We start from the raw sequence: 14451 nt of genomic DNA, 5'->3' as shown, positions 1-14451 counted from the left end.
CTTTGCTGTGGTGCTCATTGTCTCGGGCCAAACCCGACCTGAGACCTGCCAACGACACCCCCCCCCCCCCCCCCCCGCTTTGTCAGGGATGGCAATGTCATCGTCAGCTCACCAGAGAGAGGACAAACAGACTCAAGGTTTGGTATTAATAGAACGGAAATTACAAATTGGGTCCCTGGGGATGTTATACAATGCAACAACACTAATGAGTGACTGATTTTCAGCCGGTCTCCTTCTTATCACCTGACATTTCACTTTCAATAAGTTAATAGCTTAACTTACCCCCTGTAGCTGGCGTGAAATCGTGACAGTCGTGGGCATCTATTTAGGGTGTGACAATGAGTCAATCACTTGGAAACACGCACGACTTCCTGCTACAATTAATTAGCCTCGCATAATGAACTGTGGCCTCGCCCGGTGGCACCAGGGCCGTTTGAATCAGACGTCTTACGTCGCTGCGTCCGTGTGCACACACACACACACACACACACACGTGCTGCCATGAAGGAGACCACATAGATGCCAAATGCTGCTGACAGTTGCGGTTGAACTTGTTTACTCTAGATGGGGACAGACATCGTCGCCGTCGCAGTGACCCGAGTGCTGAAAGGACAATGTTGGTTGAGCTCGCTTAACGGGCGACGGTGTCCGTGACACACATGCATGTATCGTCCGTCACAATGCACAGGGAAACTCCACGTTCTAATTGAAGTTTAGGTTAGGTTAAGTTGTTGACGTGAACCCTTGATAAGCCGCAGGTGATGTCTGATGACGTGAATGAATCACTTCAACGCCGATACTGTTGTCCATGTGGGGTCGCATTACAATGTGTGGACAATATGCATTACAATATGTGGACAATATGCATTACAATATGTGGACAATATGCATTACGATGTGTGGACCATATGCATTACAATGTGTGGACTATATGCATTACAATGTGTGGACCATATGCATTACAATTTGTGGACTATACGCATTACAATGTGTGGACCATATGCATTACAATGTGTGGACCATATGCATTACAATGTGTACAATGCATTACTATATGCATTACAATGTGGGGACCATATGCATTACAATATGGGGACCATATGCATTACAATGTGTGGACCATATGCATCACAATGTGTGGACTATACGCATTACAATGTGTGGACCATATGCATTACAATGTGTGGACTTTATGCATTACAATGTGTGGACCATATGCATCACAATGTGTGGACCATATGCATCACAATGTGTGGACCATATGCATCACAATGTGTGGACCATATGCATTACAATGTGTGGACTTTTTTCGCAGAAAGGAAATTTTCCAGAGTCCAAACATCTTAATTGACTTTAATTGACTACAGATCTCCAATTTAAAACCTCGCTCAGATAAACATGTTTAGACATTTTATTTAATTTGACACAATATAAAGTAAAACACTGTTCCCCCCCCAAAATAAAATGATGAATGTGGAGAAAGGTTTATATTTTTGGTCCAAAATTGAAAAAAATATGTTTAGAAGACAAATTTTTCTCAATAAACTCATAAATAGTAGATCGGGATGAGAACATTTTTTTAAAAGAGCCAAATATATAAAGAAGAATATTTCTTAAATGGGACAACGTCAATCTTGTATTTTTTGTTGAGCGATGTATCCTTTAACCATATAATCCTGTTCAATTGGTCAACAAGCAAAAGGAGACGTAAAAAAACATTACATTTTATTATACCTATATTAAATGGCATTGCACAATTATTTTTCATGACCAGGGTTTATTAGAGAAACATGCAACTTCAAAATAAGGTGATCAGGAATATCACAATGTCAACAATGTAAAAAGTCAAATCTGGGAAGAAATTACATTTGAAGGACTAAAACATTGATGTCTTGCTTTACTGAAATCCACACAATGTACATCTCAGAAATTGGATCACAACTTCTTGTGATGTTTTCGTTTTCACAGAATTTGTTCGCTGGTTTTAGCTAATTCGTCCAGTTGGGGCTCGTCCAATCAGAAAAAAACTGAAAAACAAATGTATTGTTGGCCAAACCTGAAGCTGTTTCTTCTGACAAACCCCTGGTCCATCATTCATATCTATATCTGTCCACGAATGACAGGGGACAAGGATCTCCCGGGCTTTTATACTTGGGTAATAAGTCAGTTTCAGTGCATAGCATCCATCAGCCATCCTTCACTTTCATCTGACGGCAGCATGGGCGCCATCACTCCACTGCCTGAAGGAACAAAGCAGGCTGACTGGAGACCCCGGGCTGCCGGAGGGGTCAAGGTCTATCAAACCCCATTAAAAAGAGGAAGAGTTGATACAGAGTTCAGTTCGAATTCATTAAAGTGATTCACCGAGAGTCGCCACACAACGACATACACGTCCGTTAAAATGACAGATTTAACAGGTGGAAATTGAGCGGATGGCGCTGCAGTGAAGACAGTAGGCAAGCTGCCGACACACGGCGAGGGACGCCGATGTGTGTGTGACCTCAGACATTCACGTTCCTCTGAGGATGAATCCTAATACGTTTTGATCATCATCATCATCATGATCAGGTCAATAATTCAATTCGTTAAATACTTGCCTGCAAAAACAAGCCTCAGCTGTACTTTCTGTTTGGTGTTAATCAGCCAACTTTATTACTTTAACAAGCTAAACTAAGACTAACATGAACTATGACAATGAAAAAGCATTGAGCATGGTTGCATTGTTATTGTGAGAATATTGGCATTGAACATAACAATGTTCAACAACATAACATGCAACAGGCTGCACGCTCTTCTTTTTATCTTATCCTCCAATAGGAGTTTTTTTTAGGAAGGATGCTCGGATAAAGATGCCAGTTCTGACCCAAATAGCTGGATCGGGGACCACGAGGCGACCTTTTCAATTCACGAGTTGAGTCGGGAGGAGCGGTGATGTTGTGTTGCTATTACTCTGGCAGATGATTGTGTCTGTTCCTGAGAGTTTTTCCTTGAGCCAATCACATTGTTGCCGTCTCCTCTCTGCTGCTGTCAGTTGTCATTTCAGCTCAAATCAGATGCGACCCTCCTCCTCCCCCTCCGTCACCTCCCGTCGCCATCAGTCATGCTCCTCGTTCATCAGAGGATTGTGGCAACTCCCTTCATCGCACCACCACCATTGTGTGGACTCCGGGGGGGGGGGATTAGTTCTTATCTGGCCGCAGCATCCCTTTCCTTCGGCTATCCTATTTGAGAATGGTGTCCAACTGCCAAAGACTGTATAATAAATGATTGTAAAATTCCAATGAAGTCCCCCCTTGATTGAAATTCTTAGATACCAATATTTAAGCCAATGTTTCCTTACATTAAAATAATGATCCTCGTCTCTTCCACTCAGTCATACAGCTTATTAATTAAACAATGGCATTTGGATTAGTCATCAATGTTGCTTTTAAAGAGCAAACAATGTACAAATAATGAATTTAAATCCATAATTATATGTAAAACAGATGCTCCAAAAATATGTATAAATAATAAAATTGTTTGCTGCACTCACACAATGTTTTTTATTTAGAAGCCAGAGCATTTCCTTTGCTATGGTGGCTGAGGTGTCTTTTCCACGAGCTGTATTTTATGAAAGGTTTTGTTTAGTGTTCTGCGATCAAAACATGCCAGCAACTATAAAGAAAAAAGATGAAATGGAGGCACAGAGAAACAGAGGAGGCAAGTGACTGCAAAGCCGCCAACATTAAGAATTGATTCACAGTTGCAGCCAAGTTCAGCAGATGGTGAGTGAATGTAAACGGAACCGAGCAATCAAATTCCCTACAAACACTTAAAAGATGCAGAGAAGGGGAGCAAGGAAACGATGGAAAAAGGCCCAAGAATGCCGGAGGAGTCGAGAAGGAAACTTACTGACTGACTGAGAACGAAAAGAGCCCCTTTGCAGCAATATGTCCTCGCCTACGGTTACACTCGTTCCAATCCAAATGCAATCATCTGATCATGCTCGCCGCGTGTCGGCTGACAGGTTTGGTCTTAACAAAATGGGATTTTGACACTGGATCTAATCCCAGCGGGAAAGCAACAGAGTGGAACAATGTGTAGTAACAATACCTAGTGCGGACGTGTAGCCGTGGGATGTTCATAAAATCACATCTCTCGAGGCTTTCAGAAATCCTCACGGAGAGGACAGCACAGCACAAGCCGCAAAATAATGAGTCCGATCGAGAATTCCAACGAAACCCATCCCACGTTCTCTAAGCCTGACGGCATCAATCGATTGTTGCCTGAGGCAAATCCTTTAGACCGCCTCACATCCGCTGCCTACAGTATATACCGCAAATAAATAAGATCATACATCACGGTGAAGACCACGAGGTGCTTACATTGGGGACCAATCAAGGTACGGGTGAAGACTGCGCTTGTTTAGGGCTTCTGTTGTTATAAGAGATGAAATAAACGTGACAATAAAAGTGTCTGAAGTAAGATGGAAAAGTTCCCGGCGGTTTCAGAGGCCACATTGTTCCGTGCTTTTTTCTTTAGATTTTCAAGAAATCCAGTCCCATTTTTTAACAGTAGTGAGAGTCCAGATGGAGAGATCGCATGGATACACTTGAGGCATGGTGGACGCACCTGGCTGGATAGGACACGCCCCCTTCAGGTGAGGAAAACGGGATGCTGCATTTACTGCCTTGCTCCTTTAGTCATGTTTCATTTCTTCTCCTCCTCCTCTTCCTCTTCATTTTTACTGCTTCGTGTAAACCATGTCAGCGTAAAGAACACAGATTCATAAAGCATTCCTTGACGTGCTAAACACCGCAGCGTATCAAAAAGCACCAACTTCCTGAGCATTAAAAGCGAAGCGAATGAGAATAAATCATGTGTGGTAATGCAGGGCACCGGTTGGCAGACCTCAGGGAGGGATGCGTGTCTGCCCTGAGGGCGTGAAGGAGAGTCGGGCCGCAACCGAGTGGGTATGAGAGCAGTGATGAGACCCAGAGACAAACACTCTGCCAGCCGAGGAAGCCGCCGCCGCTCTCCCCTTCTCAGAACAAACTGTTGTTGTTTTTTTATGTGGCCTTTATGTAAACCATCAGTCTTAAGGCTTCTTAAGGAGAGAGGCTGCCTCCGTCGACTTTTCCAAACTGCAAGAATGTCCTGTGCAGCGAGTGCCCGATCCAAGAATAAACAGAAAAAAAGACAAACAAAACATAAAGAAACAGCACAGAGCTATTTAAAGTCATGCCCTAAGCATTCCTGTCAAGTGAATCTCATGTTCTCCTTTTCTCTTTCCAGTTTTGGTAGCAGCGTCTCAAAGTGGTGGGGTGTAAGGCGATCGGCGAGGCTGCCCGGGAAGCACGAGAGCATCTGTGCCTCTTTGGGGCTTTTTCCTACCAATCTCACTGTGGGGGACCACGGTTCTGATGATCCTGAGGCTCCGTGGCCATAGAAATCCACTCATGTATGAAGTTTCCTTTGTTTAAACATGACTCCAGGAGAAGAGACAGGACAGGACAGGACAGGACGGTCCTTGGGAGACAGATCATGTGTTGGTGATGTAAGAGGAAAGAGGAAAGTCGTTTTGATGGCCTGAACAATGGTGGTGTGTGGGGGACTTAACAAGCAACCTGTGTGCTCCAAATGTAATTGAGTTATGTAAATACATCACTATCAAATCAGCCTTTCTATGAAACACTCAACTGATATTCTTTATGAATATGTTTGAGTCAATGACAGGCTTTGCATTAATTACCCCCTGAATAATTATTTCCTTTATTGAATTGATTATTTCCTAAATTCATCATTACATCCACATTCAGTGGTTATGCTCAGACTATTCATTGCCCTTCATTTCATTGTAAATCTAAACACTGTTTAAGTTTTTCGACAGTCTGAAGGGCTGTGGGAAGAAGCCGTCTGGTCGTCATGGCGTACAGTGAAGCGTCTGCCAGAGGGGGGGGGGGGGGGGCTAGTGTGTCCAGGGTGTGAATATTGTTACTAATTGTTGTAAACTAATCTAGTTTGCAACGAATCCTCTCAGGCATCAGTAAAGCGCCAGTTAAATCTAATGGTGTGAGGTTTCTATGAGAGACTTAATAAAAACTGAACATGACCTTAGAGCAACTCAATGCTTGGAGGAGCATGTTGTATATGGAACAGCAGCTAAAAATAACCTGGTGCTAGCCTGTCTCGTTGTAGGGTTTTATTAGTGGAACTCCTTTTATTTGCTTTTGCACTATTCTTTACGACCCTTAAGGAGCCACCACTCTAAAGAATTTCACAACAATGGACACTCAAAAAACTAAATATGAATATTAGCAAAGGTCAGAATAACATCTGAGAAAAAACACAAATTCCACTGTAAAAAAATGCTCACACTCCAATGCATTAATCATGACCTAAATAGTTACCTCTGAGACCCGGTGGAGGTTACGGCCTTTTGCACTGTTGCAGGCGTTGGCAGGGGGGGAGAAAAGGGGGTGGAGGGTCTGCAGCAGCCGACAGAGATCTGAGGTTAATCGTTAAATTTTCACACTTCATGTGGTCGGCCCCGTGTCTCACAACTGCTTTGGGTTTGCAGAGTGTGGCGGCGAGGCGGGGACGGGGTGTCTGCCTCGGCCCTTCAACCTGGCTGCTCTGTTTTTTCCTGGCGGTGACCAGAGAGCGAGCAGGACGTCGCCCGAGCACGGCTACCCCAGCTGGGCCAATCAGGCGTAAGCGCTCGTGGCCGGATAAGCGCGTTGCCTTCCGCCTGTGTGGCGCCGTGGCACAGACCCCCATCGCTCTGCGGATCAGAATGATGAGCGTTTGTTCGGATAATGAAGGTGACGCTGTGTGTGAAATCTCACACAGCTCAACGCTGTGGATTTTAAAGTTCGACAGCTCGACTGCTCTGGGTTCGAAACCAGTCGTTCAGTATTTTCGGACTGAAGCTGACTTTTTTTTTTTGGTGTGTCAGCTCAAGAATATCAACGGAATGGCAACGTTTTGATCAGAACTGCTGACAAATTGACCCAGTGAAAGATGGGTCGATAGAGCCGCTGATTGGTCGGAGACAATCATCAAACCGGCCTCTTTTAAATAGCGACGCCATCATTTACTGAGACTTGGCCGATCTGCTGAGCGCAGCTGAGAATCCCTCCAGCCCAGAGGGGTTCTATCTGCTGTGGAAAAAGTCTGGTTCCAAGCGACTAGAGTCCATCATGACTTTTTAATGTTAGAATATTAACTTTCTATTTTTTACCCAGTTTTCGTTGGCCTACAGGATGTCACGGAGTTTAACTTGAGAACTACTTATAAACCATTTGGTGAAGTTCTGCACAAGAAGGGATGTTTCTTGTTTATTAGAAATGAGCAGTTCATTTTTTTAATTATCCAAGGTTGTGTTTTTAGCTGCTGCTGCTGTTGTGCAAAAGGACAAATGGCAGTGAAGCGATGAGTGTGTGAATGGGTGAATGATGAAGTGTTAAAAGTGCTTTGAGTGGTCATAAGACTAAAAGCACTATACAACTACAGTCCGTTGGCCTAATGATGTAATATTGATCTAATGATCTAATATTCAATGCACGTTTATAGAAAAACGATTAATCAAATGGACTGTACTCAAAGCACTTTAACACTACATGACATCATTCACCCATTCACACCCAATCATACACTGATGACAGGAGAACCACACACAGTGACACCTGCTCATCAGTAACTACCATTCACACACTGTGGTCGCAGCTACAGGAGCAATGTTGGGTTAGGTGTCTTGCCCAAGGACACATGGACATGCAGGTTAGCAGAGCCTGGGATCGAACCGACAACCCTCTGATAGGAGGACGGCCGTGCTCCCCCACTCACCCACAGTCGCCTCAACCAATGACTAAAATAAATTAGTGCTCTAAATCTCTAAATCGACCTGCACACCTGCACTCACTCCACCTGTGCACTCATGGTGCATCACCTGAATCCCCCACAAGACAAAAGCAGACCAGTTGCTGCTTGCTTGCCAGCAATAGGTAACAAAGTCAAACTTCATATTTTAATAGAGTGTCCCAGTACTTGCATGTTGGGTTGTAAGCCGCGGGTAAAAACAAAAGCCAAATTTGCCAACCCCAGTTTATACCTACTCTGGCAACACAGGATAAAAGTAAAACAAGAGCTATGAGTAACGTGAGCACACAGTGAGCAGTGCAGAAGCCCTGATGCCGCCTCATCAGCACTGAACTCAGGAATGTGACTAATACAAAGATCAAGGTCGTGTCATCGGAGACTGACAGTGAATGAAAGGCATCCCTCCGCCTTTTGTTCCTGTCACGTTGTGAGTCCGCCCCCTCCGAGTGACCCGAGGGAAGCGGCATAAGACCCGTCACCCCGAATCACCGCCCGGCCCACGACAGCCGAGCTCATATGCAAATGTGTCGGCATGCGCAGATTCCAGAGTATGACATATCAGTTTGAATATGCATGTTCGACACTGACTGGAGCGTATACACCCCTGTATGTTCAGGGCTCAGTGCTCTGGTGTGCATGTGTGTGTGTGTGTGTGTGTGTGTGTGTGTGTGTGTGTGTGTGTGTGTGTGTGTGTGTGTGTGTCTGAGCTGATCCTGCTACGTTATGGTGACATTCCCGTCGGGAAGGAGCCTCACGACTGTTTCCATTAGTCCGACTGCCCGTATCTCTTCAGCGGGGCAGGCCAGGTGAAAGCGACGTCTGAGTTGGACCACACTCTGCGGGCTTCACTCTGTCCGTCTCTATATTGGTGACTTGCTGCTGTGTGACGCTTACTGTACATCTTCTCCAAGTTAGGATTTGCTGCTTGTTCTCGGTTTCACATAATTGTTCATTATATACACTTTTTAGTTTGTTGGCTGCTGGTGAGACAGTAAATTCCACATTGGCCCTGGGAAAACACAACGAAATACCTTATCTAATAGAGGTTATGCAGTTATCACACAATAAAAAAATCATGAGAATTATTTAAAGTGGGAGCTCCAATAATGTCCAATATTTCCCATGACATGATAAAAAATGATTGAGGTCAACAGTGTTGAATCAGTAACAGACAATGAATCTATTTCTTCTCCTATTTCAGTCTACAAAATGTCAGATTTTTAAATATATCAATAGAAGCTTCTCCTTAACCAACCAACGTTTAGTATAAAACGAGTATAACGAGTAACGAGAGTATAACATAATCACGTATTTTATACTAATGCAGTTTAAGAAGTTAAAAATGGCAAAAGTTCTGCACTTTGACAAATGAGTTGACTTGATTAATCGGTTACAGTTGTTGCCAAACAATTTACTGTTAATCAGCAAAAAAAAAAGAATGAACAGATGTACCCAGCTCTATGATTAATGAACTAAATTAAATGTGTGTTCTTACCTTGAGAACAACTTGAATGTGTGAAAGAAGAATATAAAGTGTGTTGCTCCACTATTCACATGCATCAGCAGTGGGTGACATGGATCACGCCGCTTTCTTTCTTAGTCAAAATCACACATTTATCTTCTATTTTTAGCGAATGGAGGGCTGAACAGCTGTTGAGTCACTGAAACACGTGCACTGCCACAACTGGAAACACGGCTGCTGAGCGAAGGGTCACGGCCGACCGTGAGGCTCGTTTTCCCGAGGAGTCGCTGTGAGTCACAGGGAGCACGACGCAGCCGTCGCGTTTCTCCTCCTCTGATATCCGTGGTTTAGAACACAAAGCTCTACACCTGTCCTTAAATTTACAGTAATTCACATTACTGTGATTGACTAAAGTAGACAAATATATTACGGTCAAAAGCTTTCAGATCATCATTTTCTCAATGTAATGATTTTATTAACAGTTTTAATCCTAATTATCTAAAGACACTCAAGCACATCTCAGAAACCACTGCTTATCTTCATAGGGAGAGAAGCACCTTCCCTCTGCATTTACTTTAATGTCATTTACAGGAACCGCTAACCAGAACATGCAGAATAGAGTACACAGTGTCAAGCAGAGGGAATCCAGACTATAGTTGGCAGGCACGAAGACGCCGTTCTCCCCGTTGCACTTTGAGGATGAAGGCTGGCAACGTGCTCACGTGTGCAGAACAAGATACACACATAATACCTTGATATTTAATCTGCACGGAGGTGCAGTGGAGGACCTCCTACTGTCTTTCTCAACTCATCCACAGCGCTGCAGTTACCAATCGCTCACATAACCTTTTTTTTTTGCTAGTAGAATAAAATTTGAGTGTGCTGCAAAACACCTGCTACTCATGTACGAATGTTTTCAATGTGGCTAAGATCATAAAATGTGCCTCTTACTGTACCGGCTCCACGTCACACGTTCTGAAGGGAGGAATTGGGAAAATCAGGAAGTGAATTACTCCAATTATTCAAAATAGCTGCCTATAAAGCAAGTAATTGACTTAAACACATCCCGCAGACATTTCACTGGACAATTACGATAATTGTAAACGCCGCATTTAATTGCAAGTGATTAACATCAAAACATTATAATAATAGCATAGAGATAAATAGTTTGATACACATAATATACCAGTGACATTTAGAGAGTAAAGGGATTTTAATAGTGGAAATGAGATAATTTATTCTATGACTGACGCTGATAAATATTGTATATTACTGAATTGTGAACATCTGGTTGTGTGGTAAAATTTTTTATTAATCATATCTTGAAATGAAGGGAACAAAGATTGCAGATTAATATAATATTAAACCTAACATATGCAAAATTCTGTCTTTAAGTGACAATAACGACACCTTTTATTTCCATTTATATTTACGTGTGTAAGTGTAAGATGAACCAGAACAATCTGTATCTGAAGGGTTGAAAGCAAATCTCCTGTGCTCTTAATTTTATATAGATTTATTGATTACAACCCCCAAGAGTATTATTCCAGCTTTCCACTGTGAATTAAAAGAGGAACAGTATATGGCAATATTGATTTTTCTTTTGTATTAATTAAGAATAATATAATATGGTGTTCAAACCAAAATGGCATCAATTTCTGTACGAAGCTTTCTATCAGACTGATGAAAAGGAATCACACTCCTTGATGATAAAAATGATTTTGACATGCAGAAGATTTGACTACGTGCTTTGCACTTGTACAATGTAAACATGTGCAGTTTAGGTGCTTGTCGTTACATTTCATAAAAAACGCTTAAGAGCTTTAATGAATTAGCTACACTTTGAACAACTACAACATCATAATGCTACTCACTAAAGGTGTCTGTAATGAAATTAAAAAATGTAATAGTATGATAAATACAGCATACATACTTACTTAAAATACATGCTAATAAAATGTGTGTATTGTTTTGAACCAACATTTTTCAAGATAATTGCGTAATTGAGCAGTTATACGACAGTATTGCTTCTTTAACTTAAGTACTTAACTTAAGTTGTTGCAAATTGTCAGGGTTGTTCTTTGCAACTGATGAAAATGTTGAGGTGCCTTTGCTTGGATTATTACTGCTATTTTTTTTAAACGCGGCTGAAACATTTATTGTTTTGAATATATTACTGGATGTGTTATAAATCCATTTCAAATCAAGGCTTCATTTCTCAGACTTTTCATCTTCCATGACCAATTTATTGCTTATCATATCTTTTTTTGTAGGAGTATAGTGTTTATTTCCAAAAGTGCAATAATACAGAAGATTCTGTATATTTAAAATGGAAAAGGAACAGCAGCACATCGGTCGTGCTACTGGCTGAAGTGATGGTGCATTTCATTGCTGCCACACAGAATCTGCTCCTCATCTCTCTCTTTCTTTCTTTCGCTCTCACTCTCAATCTCTCTCTCTCTCGATCTAAAGGGCCAACTTCTCCTTCTCTCATATGGGTTTCTCCTTCAACCCACAGGCAGTGAAACAATGGTCTTTAGGGAGAAGCAAGGTGGGCGAGGAGTTGGGCGTCAGAGATGGACGGCCTGGCAGAAATTGTTCCACATACGGAAAATGTAATCTTAATCAATACGCAGAGCTGTGAGTTGCTACATTGCACTTACTAGATAGAAAAAAGAGAGAAGGAATGGAGGGCAAAAGGAGGTTATGCTTACGTGCGTACTGGCAGCTTACCAAAAAATGAAATCTTAATAAATGCATTGCTTCTATCCAATAGTTACACAGAAAGAGCACCGTCCACCGGCACTCTGCTCTTTCAGTTGGCAATATCCCAAACCCATCACCGTGACTTGACATATAGGGAGCGTTTCGTGGAGCTCAGGGGAGAAACTCATTATCGAGGCTCATATTTGAGGCATTGCTGCTATTTGGCATTGACAAATGCTCCGCACGGGCACCAATGTAACGTATTTCAAAGGCATCCAGCACCATGAAACGGTTTCTCATCATTTTGAATAATGCCGTGTGCCGACCAGGTTAACCACTTTGGTGGTGGGAGAGTTTCTTTTGATATACTGACTTAGAAGAATGATGAGACAATCACTTAGGCAGGGGTTATGTGTGGGGCTGTCCAACCCTTTGTTGGCACATTCGTGCTGTAAGAGAGGTGAGAGACTTTCAGAGCCACGGTGCAGCACGCATGAGTCAAATGATGGGTGTTTTTATATAATTGCTCAAAATGTGCTGTGTTTTTGGGGGGTTTATTCTGCTGTGCTTCATTTAATACACTTTACTGCTTTAATCAGCATTTCTGTCATCCTATTTTAAAGAATTAAGTTATGTAGCTTTTGATGGCGTGAGAGCCCAGTGTATGAAAATGGAAATGAATTGTTGGCAAAGCTTTCAACACTTGAAATATAAATATATTCATGATTAATGGACCGCAAGAGTTTGCCAATAACGTCATTCTAAAGTCTGCTTGTACTTCCACCAATTTAAACGATCCTCTCGGGGTTGAACAGAATCCCGAGGTGGAACGGCACAATACGTCCATGCAGACATTATTTGACAACAAAAGACTATAATGAGACGAGGCGCTTCAGTCAGTTGATCAGCATTGCTTTTAAGGCCAACATTGCGTTTGATTTGAGGCTGGCGGTGAACGCTCACCAATGGACTCATGGAGAGCATCTTCCACGCGTCTGTGGGAAGTGTTAACAGAAGAAGTTGCTCTCTTGTTGCTCTCAGCTTGGCCCTCAACGTGCTACACACTTTGCACAAAACCACAGACAATCCAATGCGAATTCAAACAACAACAACAAAAAAAAAAATCCCAGTGCTGCAGCCGTCGTCTGCGCGCTTATATCGTGCGCCCGTGACCCCCAAACAGCGACTCTCACCAGGGGTTCCGTCGGGTTAGAAATCGGGAACCTGGATGGAAATCATTACAATATTGGGAATTAAAAGCCAAGATCTTACCGCTATGCGAGTCTGTGAAGATGTTCTAATATGTAAGATGATCCTTTTGTGAGGGGAAGGTCGTTTTGGACTCAATGAGGTCCAAACTTGAATCCCGCCGTTGGTTATCTGCTCCTCTTCTCGGGATGGAACCGGCACGGTGTCTCGCAGATGTCCCTCGCAGATGTCTTTATCTCATAGCGTCACTACGACACGCGTGAGCATTCTTTGTCCACAGCAGCCTCGCCACTGCGTCTTCCGTCGAGGCACGTCGTTTAAACTATGTGGTCTGCTGCGTAAAACCGGTGCCAAAATTCCTGCGGGCCCATTCTGTTACGGCGATGCTAAACAATAGTCTGGTCATTTTGGCAGGGGGAGGTTCTGGGGGGGGGGGGGGGGGGGGGGGGGCTGATGCTACGCCGCTGCCAAATGCTTCTGCATCGGCTAATTACGACCACATCTTGGGAGCTGGTTGGTCCATATCTCCGTGACTAGCTCTCGCATCGGGTAATAAACATCGCTCACATGTGCCGGTTGGCTCCGGTATTGTCTTTCGGATTCCTCGTGTTTTTTGTCCCCCTGTCCGCAGGCGAGGAGTGGACGGTGGAGTTGTCGATCTGTTGATAGCTGGAGGTCCAACTCACATCCAGCGGTGTCTTAGTCGGATATTTATCTTGCGTGGGCTCCCCGACGTGTGCAACATGCAGGCTGACGCTGGCGAGATGGGGTCTCTTTGAGTGACAGCTGGATTCTCCGACGGAGAGCTCGGTCACCTTTCCTTCCTTCCTTCCTTCCTTCCTTCAGAAGAAGAAGAAGCAGGATGGTGCGCGCAATTGTCTGTGACGGTGCGCGCACCCGACAGGTCACACATCTTCTGGGTCCACAGACATCTGCCTTGAAAAAGGCAGTCATTCCTGCTGTCATTGTCACTGTATGAAATGGTTTATTGAATACCTTAAATATCGATGTTATTTTATAAAATCCTATTTCTATAGAAGTACTTAATGTAGGATGTTTGTATGATTATTGTAAATCTCATATACGAGTATTCATACTGTACTTGCAGTTTGTAGGTTTTTTTTGCTGCATAATTATCCTGAATGGGATTTTTAACAGCTAAAAAAAAGGGTTAATATCTTTTATTGTAAATCTGGTTTGTGGAACGCACAGCA

At 43.0% G+C, this 14451-nt stretch overlaps 1 protein-coding gene across 1 annotated transcript in view; it reads right to left on the bottom strand.

Moving 5' to 3' along the window:
- The window catches only part of gjc1 (gap junction protein gamma 1), a 35073-nt gene extending 20982 nt beyond the window's left edge, over positions 1-14091 (bottom strand). Inside the window, exon 1 of the mRNA XM_040191456.2 lies at positions 13301-14091. The gene's annotated coding sequence lies outside the window, so the exon portion shown is untranslated. The remainder of the gene's footprint in view (positions 1-13300) is intronic.
- Positions 14092-14451: the final 360 nt, after the last annotated feature.

The sequence above is a fragment of the Gasterosteus aculeatus genome, chromosome 11, assembly GCF_964276395.1.
Source record: "Gasterosteus aculeatus chromosome 11, fGasAcu3.hap1.1, whole genome shotgun sequence".
Lineage (NCBI taxonomy): Eukaryota > Metazoa > Chordata > Actinopteri > Perciformes > Gasterosteidae > Gasterosteus > Gasterosteus aculeatus.
This window is presented reverse-complemented; position numbering and strand designations above follow the sequence as displayed.